At 36.5% G+C, this 10,000-nt stretch overlaps 1 protein-coding gene across 3 annotated transcripts in view; it reads right to left on the minus strand.

Moving 5' to 3' along the window:
- The window catches only part of LOC106868150 (protein mono-ADP-ribosyltransferase PARP6), a 189,197-nt gene that overhangs the window by 143,870 nt on the left and 35,327 nt on the right, over window positions 1-10,000 (minus strand). The gene's annotated exons all lie outside the window — the stretch shown is intronic.

Genomic DNA, 10,000 nt, shown 5'->3' on the forward strand with positions numbered 1-10,000 from the left:
ATATATATATAGTGTATACAGAGTTTAGTGGTTATAATAACCAACTAAGGGATAAAATATCCGTATACACTGTTGGTATCCATTACCTGTGTTATCCCTGGGCATTGGTTGCAGGCACACTATGTATGTGGAGTGCAGGTAACAACAGGATAAACAAGAGTTTAGAAGGAAACAAATACAAATAATCAGAAAATAGAGAAAACCTCAGATTAACAAACATGTAGATTGGACCACATTTATAGCTTCATCAATACACACACCCACACCCACACACATGCGTGCATGCACACACACACACGCACACACAACCCTATATGTATCGAGCAGATGTGATAACATACTATATATGAACATAGTAACAATACTCAAAGCAACTAGTGAGCTATATATGTAATTTTTTTTTCATTTGAGATGTTACCTTCTTTATATGATCATATATTGAGAAATTATTTATTCCAAGTTATGGAAATAAGACCAAAATAAGCCTAACTATTGAAATATATGTGTCACATAAATCAAAAAGAATAAAGCCATAAAATTCTTCAGTAAACCATTTTACAGAGCACACTGAGAAAACTTAATATAAGCTTTTTGCTTCCATTTACATAAAATCGTACAATAACCTTTTGCATACTAAACTTAGTTATTCATATCACATCAAACCAGAATCCTCAGAAATTGAGTAATTTAGTTTTCATCCAAACCTCAGATTTTTGTTAGATGTATCTCTTTCTATAGAAAGCATTTCTCTTTGTGGTCTTCATACTTGCTATTGTACAGAAACTTATAATCTTTAGTGTTTCTAAAGAAACCACAAAAGAAATATCAGCGATTTCTTTCAGTTTAGATCAGTTGAATCGTAAGAACACATTCATGTTTTTGTCACACAAAATAAATATAAACAGACACAAAATAAGATTATTGAATTACTTGTTAGAATCTAGCTTGTACAAACATGACAATAAATAATATTAATGATATTCTACTGGAAAACTAAAATTAAGAGGTTGCTCGTGTTGACAGTGTCTTTCCAAAAAATGACAGCTTTATGGTTTTGTGAAAATTTGTGTGATTTAAAAAAAAAATTTCCAGTGTTAAATTACAAGATCTAGCAGAATAGCATTCTTCTGTGAAATATGTTATCATTTTTATATAGATCCCCCCACCCCGATCCCTTATCTGGTGGTCAATGAGGAAACTAGAGGTAGAAGAATGGTTAGTGAGAGCTGTGCGAGCCATGTACGGAGATGTTGTCAGTAAGGTGAGAGTTAGCAACGAATATAGTGAAGAATTCTGGGTAGAGGTAGGGGTCCACCAAGGCTCAGTCCTCAGCCCCCTCCTATTTATCATAATCCTCCAGGCAATAACACAGGAATTGAAGACAGGATGCCCCTGGGAGCTCCTCTATGCTGATGACCTTGCTCTAATTGCTGAGTCACTAGGAGAAGTTTCAGGTGTGGAAGCAAGGACTAGAATTGAAAGGCCTTAGAGTCAACCTAGCTAAAACCAAAGTCCTAATAAGTAGGAAGGTAGACGAAACACAAACCCCTTCAGGTAGATGGCCCTGCTCAATCTGTAGAAAAGGCGTAGGTAGAAACTCTATAAGATGTACCCAGTGTAAGCTATGGACACAAGAGGTGCAGCAATATCAAAGGAAGGTTAACTAGGAAGTTAGTTTTTGTATGTGGCAGATGGAATCATCTGCAAAGATTTTCAATGTAGAATGTTTGATGACGTCTACTATGTCATCGATGCTGAAGATGAACTAGGAAGAAAACATAGAGAAGAGGTATGTCAAGAAAGAATCATCTTTGCCTGAAGGATTTATCCAACTCTGCAATTGCTTTAGTTTCAGCACACAATCTCAGATCAAAATACTTGCCATACAAGTACATCTCTGTAATTCCAATAGCTTCAGCCAGGCTACCAGAATTCTGAGGAAAACTGTTACTTGTTGCTTGAGAATAACAACTATGCAATATCTTCACATTATAAAACATTGCATATCACTGGGAATTTACCTGAAGAGGACATATTGTGTAAATTTCGAAAAATTTCATACATAGTAGAATTTTTTGTTAGTGAACAGGTTGCAGTTTCAAGCAATGAAAATTTCAACACCATATTACAAGTAAATGTTTAAGTGAAGTTGGTGGTCTTTGTGTGTTCCTGAATGGCTATCTTATGTCTTCTGCACTGCAATCTCTGTTTTTTTTTTAAATGGAAGTAGTACTACATGCCCTTGAAAGAAGAGTTGGAGGGAGACCTGAATGACACAGGGCAGAATGTCTTCTCCCTTGACTAAGGAAAACTGTATGAAAGTGTGTATCTGACTAAGGAAAAGTGTAAGAAAGTGTGTATCTGATTAAGGAAAAGTGTATGAAAGTGTGACTGATAATGAGAAGGTAGGCAATGGTCCAGTGATACATGCCTGCCTACAGGTTGATGCCGCAATACTTGGTTAGGAAAAATGCAAAAGTTGAAGGCCAGAAACATTGGTGATGAGATGGAACTTTGTGTTTTTTTTTTGGGGGGGGGGCACATTTGCAGCACTGTATGGGTAGGTGATAAGTACAGAGGTAACCTGCAATATGTGATCAAGTGGTGTCTACAAGAACTTCAAGATCCTCATAACATTTGAAGAATGCAAGGCCTATCTCAGAGTTATATTCAGTTGTGAGTGAGGATGGGAGGCCAGTTAGACAAATGATGTTGGGTAGGAGGGCAAAATATACACATCTGGTAGTAAAGGCCACCAAATGGCCTTTTAAACAGAAGAAGGGAAAGTGCACAGGAGAAGGATGTAACAACAGATAGCAGCTACAGAATGAGGCTTCCTGGAGTGAAAACAGCAGGGAAGAAAACCACGGCTGTTGCTGCTGCCTCAGTTTCAATAATATTGCTTGTTAGTATTCTAAAGATAGCCAGAAGAGAAACAAAGATGAATGGTATCAGCTTTTCCACAACATCAGTGGTGGGAGCCGATGAGCTGGGAAATCAAGACAAAAAGTTTCTCTTCCCCTCAGTACAAAGCTGGCCAGAGACTCCAAGTAACTCTTCAAACCCATCACCTCATAGTGACAAGATCATAGACCTTGGAAAGGAATAGGAGGAGAATAGAAAAAGGAAGAAGGGGCAAGCAAAAAAACATAAAGTCACTGTTGGTCCTCTAGTTAATGAGAACAACTCTCTACATGATGATACAAAATTCATGTGCAAGATACTGCAGAGACAATACTGCTCTATTTTCAGTAACACTAATGTGGTTGATCTGGCTAGTATCAGTGATGTAAATCCTCAACTAGCTGTATCTAGCATAACTTTTGGTGCTCCTGATATCCTAACAGAAATAAATAAGACCAAACATAACATATGTTCTTTCTGTTTTTGTTGTTATCATTATCGTCGTCGTCGTCGTCGTCGTCGCCGTCATCATCATCATCATCATCATCATTATTATTATTATTATGAAGGTAGTAAATTGGAAGAATCAATAAATCATTAGACAAAATGCCTAGCAGTATTTGTCCCACCTCTTTACATTCCAGTTTCAAATTCTGCTGAGGTCAGTTATGCCTTTCATCCTTCCAGGATTGATAAAAATAAGGTACCAGTCAACTAGTGGGTTTCTTTTTCCCACCAAATTTCTAGTCTTGTGCATAATATGAAAGAAATTATTATTATCATTATTATTCTAATAATACAATCTTTTAATAAATCTAATCATTAATTACCAGAAAGTAAGTCTAATATTAAACATACTAATCAAATTTAACAATTTATTAGCGAGCTGTTCAGCTATTATAAAAACACGCACATACAAACAAACACACACAGATATATACTTCTTAAACTCATCCACATACAAAGAAATAAAAGCAATTTTCAAATTAATTTTTTTTACTGTCAATTGTTCATTCATAACTGAAATGTAATTAATGATGTTTGATTTTATATGAATTTGCTGGAAGGAAGTATGTGGACTGAAAGACTATTGTCTGAATTTGTGGTTGTGTTGTTGTCTATATTAATGCCGTTGTTGTTATTTCTGTTGTCAACAGAATTACTTTCTTTCTAGAATACTGTGAAAATTTTCTTGAATATTGTGAAAAATACTTTCATGAAAGACCACTAAGTCTGTTGGTGACTTTCAGACTAATGATGATGCTTCATTAGCATTTGTCTTCTACTGATCTGATTGAAACTGGAAGTAAATGCTAATTAAAACTGTAAAGATATCAGACAACAAGCTACTTGTCATGATACTAGAATTATTAGTTTTAAACAGTTCAGTATATTGAATTACAAATTTAAATAACACACAGATATAATTGGAAGTGATGTCATTGATTCCTTATCTAAGTGCAAGATCTTGAATCATAGAAGAGCTATTAATACCTTTTCTTTATCAAAAATGAAGATTAACTGGTTAAGGACTAGAAAATAAAGCTAGATAGTAGACATGACTTACAAAGTGCTTATATGTATACATCATTTTTCAAATTTAGGAATGGATACCATAGGTTTCTTTTTTTTAATGAGACAAAGGAATCAAAGGTTGTTGAGAAAAAAGAAATGAGAGGTTGAGACTTGTATGGATTTCCAAGAGGCATTTGCAATGTAGGATTTTACATATATATTTTAGCCCCACAAATCCACCCCAAAAAGGTGAAAGTAAAAAACCCTAGAGGAATGAAATACATATTGTAATGCAGTAGTCCTGTAGACTATTGTCTCAGCCAGTTTTAGTTCTGTTGATGTAGAGATATTAAGAAGTGTAAAAAAAAAATAATAAAATTTTCAAAGCTGAAGAAAGAAAATGAAATATCTTTAATATAGGTATGAGCTGACAGAATCATGAGCATGCTGGGCAAAATGCTTAGAGGCATTTCGTCCATCTTTACATTCTGTGTTCAAATTCTGCTGAGGTCAACTTTGCCATTCATCCTTTTGGAGTTGATAAAATGTGTATCAGTTAAGCATTGACATCAGTGTAATCAACTAACTCTAACCCTTCCCCGAACTTGCTGGCCTTGTGCCAAAATTTGAAATCAAAATAGGTAGTGCTAAGTAAACTGTGGCAAAGGTTGAATTATCATCATCATCATCATCATAGTTTAACATCCACCTTCCATGCTAGCATCGGCGGAATGGTTTCACAAGAGGCGGCCAAGCAGAAGCCTGCACCAGACTTTTGTGGCTGTTTTGGCAGGATTTTTACAGCTGGATGCCCTTCCTAACACCAACCAATCAGCAGAGTGGACTTGGTGCTTTTTACGTGGTGCAAGTGAAGTCAGTTTTGACAAGGTTTTTACAGCTGGATGTCCTTCCAAACACCAACCACTTTTGAAGGCAGTGATCTTGTGTTGGATGATGAAAGGTTATAGTGAGACAGAGAGACAGAAACAGATGTCTTGCTGTAGAGGAAGTACAAGGTTACCTGACCAGAGAGAGAGAGATCAGGAATGAAGATGGAAACTGGTACGCTACTACAAAGGAAATACATGGTTACCCAGCCTAAGGGAAGTGCAAGAGAAGGAGAGAGAGAGTGGGAGACAGTAGGATAGTGATGGTGGCAAAACGCTGGGCATACTCACAAGGAACGGGGATCAGAATACAAATAGGATGGTTGAGTAAAGGAAGAGAGGGGTACAGATGGTGGCAAGTGTCAGGGCATACCCTTGAGGTTTGAATGCCATAATATAAGTGGCAGGATATTGCGAAGGAAGTGTGATTAAAAAGTGTGGAGTGGGGAGTGAATGGCGAAAACCTGGGTATATATAGAGAGAGAGTTGGGGGGGGGGGCTGCCAGATAGCAATGATACAGAAGAATAGGGCCTTGAGGGCAGGATTGGAGAGTGAGAGCTAGGCATAGTGTATGAAGGAGGAAAATTGAGGAAGAGAAGAGATGTGGAGATGCAGATTGGTTTGTTAGGGTAGGGTGAGTGAAAGTTTTCTTGTTATGCGTGGGTGGAACACACAGGTCAGAGGTTAGCAGATAGCAATAATACATTAGCACTAATATATTACTAGTACCTACTTTGTCAACTTTAGGGAGAAGAACAGTGAAGCTAGCCTTGACAAGATTTGAACTCAGAATGTAGTTGGGTGAGCCATTAGTGCAACTATTAAGTCCAGCTTGATGCATTTAATGAACAACAAACTATTAAGTTGAAATGTTAAAGGACATTCAACAGATATAAAAATGAATGTGATAAGTGGTAAAAACTAAGCTGCCCTTCAGAACAACAACAAAAATAAACTTAAAATATTTCTTTGCAAGCTTAAATTTTTATGATTGATCAAATGCAGCCTGGTTAGTTCAGTAAGCTAGAATTATTAATTAATACATGAACATGTGATATTTAAAACTAACCTTTTGATTCCACTTGCCATAGTTTTAAACTATCTACTTCATCATTAATTCTTTGCTAATAACTATTAACATTTAGATTTTTTTCTCTGTAGCTAGTGCCAAAAGGTATTGCAAAAGAAAATATCTTATATGATATTGATGCCAACAATGCGAAAATATAACATGTATATGTGAAAGTATTGTACAAATTTCATATAGTTATTCTAATGTATGAAGACAATACTTTGAGCTAAATAATCGTGTGGGGTTTTTTTTTTTTCATTGAGAAAATGAGCAAACATATGTTTGTCTAGGAGGGCAGTAACTCTAAGTAAGTACTGACACAATAGAGAGAGCTTTTCAGTCCTGTTGTATGGGACAACCTCTTTAGAACCAAAATCATGATAAAATACACCTAGTATATTCTGTAAAGCAGTTGGTCACAGGAAGAGCATCCAACCACAGGAACCATACTAATGAAGGATTCAGCACAAAAATATTACAGTATTGTCTTCTCACTGTCATATGATGAAAGCAAACAAAACCTTTTTTTTTTCTTAACAAAACTGACTAATGAACATATGGGTGCAAGTATAGCTGTGTCGTTAAGAAGTTCACTTCACAACCACAAAGTTATTGATTCAATTATACTGCACAACAACTTGGGGAAAAATATCTTTCATCATAACCTTATTTTGATCAGTCTTGTCAGTGTCATTTGGTAGATAGAAAATGGTGGAAGCCAGGCATATATGCATGTGTGTGTGTGCACATGGGCCTATTTGTGTGCTGTGTATGTGTTTATATACTTTACTCATGTGAAATATCATTATCCTTATCATCATCATTTTAATGTTCACATTTCCTTGCTTGCATGAGTCGGATGAAATTTGTTGAGGTAGATTTTTTTACAGTTGGATGCCTTTCTGTCAACAAGTTAGGTAATTTTTACCTGTGTGGTAAGAAGCTTGCTTCCCAACCACATGGTTCTGGGTTCAGTCCCACTGTGTGGTACCTTAGGCAAGTGCCTTCTACTATAACCTCGGACTGAACAACATCTTGTGAGTGGATTTTGGTAGATGGAAACTGAAAGAAGTCAGTTGTGTGTGTGTGTGCGTGTGTGTGTGTCTATTTGTCCCCCACCATTGCTTGACAACCAGTGTTGGTGTGTTTACATCTCTGTACCTTAGTGGTTTGGCAAAAGAGGCCGATAGAATAAGTACCAGACTTTAAAAATTTTTTAAAGTACTGAGGTCAATAAATTCGACTTAAAGTTTCTTCAAGGTAGTGCCCCAGCATGACCTCAGTCTAATGACTGAAACAGGCAAAAAATAAAAGATTAAAGATGTCTAGACAAGCTTTCACAGAAGAATAGAAATAATGGATGCTGCTTGCATGACTGTGACACTCACAACTATCACACAATATCAACACAAGGGGACAGTAACACATCACACACACACACACACACACACACACACACACATGACAGGCTTCTTTCTGTTTCTATCTATGAAATCTACTCACAAGTCTTTGGTTGGCCCGGGGCTATAGTAGAAGACACTTGCCCAAGGTTCCATGCAGTGGGACTGAATCTGAAACGATGTGGTTGGGGAGCAAACTACATGGCCATGCCTGGGCTTATGCATATGAAACTCAATGAACTGGTACATTCATACACAAACAGAAAAAAACTTGAGCAATATTTGTTTTAAGTTGCACAAAAAATTCTTTTCACATTTCTGTCTTCCCCCACCCCACTCCATGAAAAGACAAAACCAGTGATTGACATATTGAAAACTTGTAACCATTGATACTGTTGTTCATAAAATTCAATATAAATAAAAATATATAAAATAAATATCCTTTTGTGGGTCAATAGTCCACATACAATGTTTCAGCAATTTCACATTATTTTACAGAATGTTAGAATAAAACTAAGAATTTGGTGTGAGAGGACTTATGCCAAGTTGAGAATCTAATCAAGTTATGACATTGGGGTATTTTGAAGAAGAAAAAAAAAAACATCTTATAACATATGGAAATAATTCACACAATAAAACCAACCAATAAATCAACAGAATAATAAAAAAAACAAACAACTCTGTCTCATGTAGAGCCAATAAGGTTTCTCCATATCAATTGTAGCTATGCATTCTGGTATTTTGCCAAGTGCAACTTAGCAAAATTTGGTGAATCATCCTACTCATAATTTTGTCAGAAGAAATCTTGCTCCAGTGATCGATATATTTGGTTTTTATTATTTTGCCTTGAAATCCTCCTCAAACATATTCAGAGAAACCCCCATGTGTTTTTCTCATTTTATATTTGATACGGTACTTTTAATTGTGTATATGTATTGTATATATTGAGTACAGTACTTTTTTTTCTGGGGTAGTATTTTGCATACATTCAACTGTGTTTGCATTGTGATATGCATATATGTTTGTACACATATATATACACATATATACATATGTGTGTGTATTTATGTATATATGTGTGTACATACATACATACATACATACTTATAATCTTTTACTGGTAGAATAATGAATGAAATGAGAAATAAACTTTCTCCACATTCTGAGTTCAAATGCTGCTGAGGTCAGCTTTACTTTTCATCCTTTCGGGGTCAATAAATTAAGTACTAGTGAAACACTGAGGTCAATGTAATCAACTAGGCCCTTCACCACCAAAAATTTCAGGCCTTGTGCCGTTGGTAGAAAGGATTATTAGAAGCTTCCCTTATTTCTCATTTCATTCATTTTTCTACTTCTGAAATACAATGCTTCAAGTCAACAACAATACTCTTCACTCTTTTACTAAGTTCAGTTATCAGACTGTGATAGTGCTGGAGCACTCCCTCGGAGGGTCTGCTTCATTAAATCAACCACAGTACTTACTTTATCTTTGGATCTTACTCTACCCTCCCTTTTTGCTGAACTACTAAGTTATGTGGGTGTAGACAATCCAACAATAGTTGTCAAGCAGTGAGAGATAAACACGAAAATGTGCAAACACGCAGGCACACACAGACACAGACGTATGTGTGTGTGTATGTGCATGCATGTATGTGTGCGTGTGTATATATAAAATATAAGGATAAAATCTATATAAGAATTTATCAAGTATCCAGGGTGAAAAACCAGTTTAGGAAAAAATTAATACCAAATATATAATTTTTCTTTTAGATATAAATACATAATAAATGCATATATATCATCATCATCATCATCGTCGTCCTTTAGCATCTACTTTCCATGTTGGCAATGGGTTGGATGGCTTGACTAAGAGCTGGTGAGTCAGAAGGCTGCACCAGGCTCCAATCTGATGTGGCAAAGTTTCTACAACTGGATGCCCTTCCTAATGCCAACCACTCTGAGAGTGTAGCGAGTGCTTTAACATGGCACCGGCACGAGGGCAAGTCAGGCGATACTGGCATCGACCATGCTCAAATGCTTTTTACCTGCACAGGAGCCAGCCAGGCTGCACTGGCAACGATCACACTCGAATGGTGCTTTTAACATTCCACTGGCACGGGTGCCAGTCAGGAAGTACTGTCATCGGCCACAAGAACGATTTCACTTGCCTCAACAGGTCTTCGCAAGCGGAGATTATTGCCCAATGTTTGAAGGGTACTCT

This window comes from Octopus bimaculoides, chromosome 3, assembly GCF_001194135.2.
Source record: "Octopus bimaculoides isolate UCB-OBI-ISO-001 chromosome 3, ASM119413v2, whole genome shotgun sequence".
NCBI classification, from domain to species: Eukaryota; Metazoa; Mollusca; class Cephalopoda; order Octopoda; family Octopodidae; genus Octopus; species Octopus bimaculoides.